Here is a 428-nt window from a genome sequence, read left to right on the forward strand (position 1 = left end):
ATTTGCAAGGTAAATATTTTTGGCACTTGCTAGCGTGTTGAATTCCAAACATATTTATTCCTTGCTCTGGATTCCGTTGTGTCGGGAATCTATCAAGTTCTAATTGATTTGAGTTCGATCCGCATTCAGCGTCACCCCCCCCCCCCCCCTCCCGTTGCGTGTGATGAATGCTGATGACGTGAGTTTGTTTTTATAATCGTTGCACACATGCTTACAATTGTACATAGAAACATCCATTAATCCAACAATCCATCTACACAGATATATGTGAATTCATGTCGAACAAATTGCAAAGGAACAGAGTGTGTGTTTTCTTGTTCTTCCCTTCGTTGTTCCTGCTGCACAGATATATGTGTACATTTTTGTCTTTTTGTGTGTACATATACGGAGAGAGAGTGAAAAGGATATATATAGAGAGAGATGGGGGA

The sequence above is a fragment of the Penaeus vannamei genome, chromosome 12, assembly GCF_042767895.1.
Source record: "Penaeus vannamei isolate JL-2024 chromosome 12, ASM4276789v1, whole genome shotgun sequence".
Lineage (NCBI taxonomy): Eukaryota > Metazoa > Arthropoda > Malacostraca > Decapoda > Penaeidae > Penaeus > Penaeus vannamei.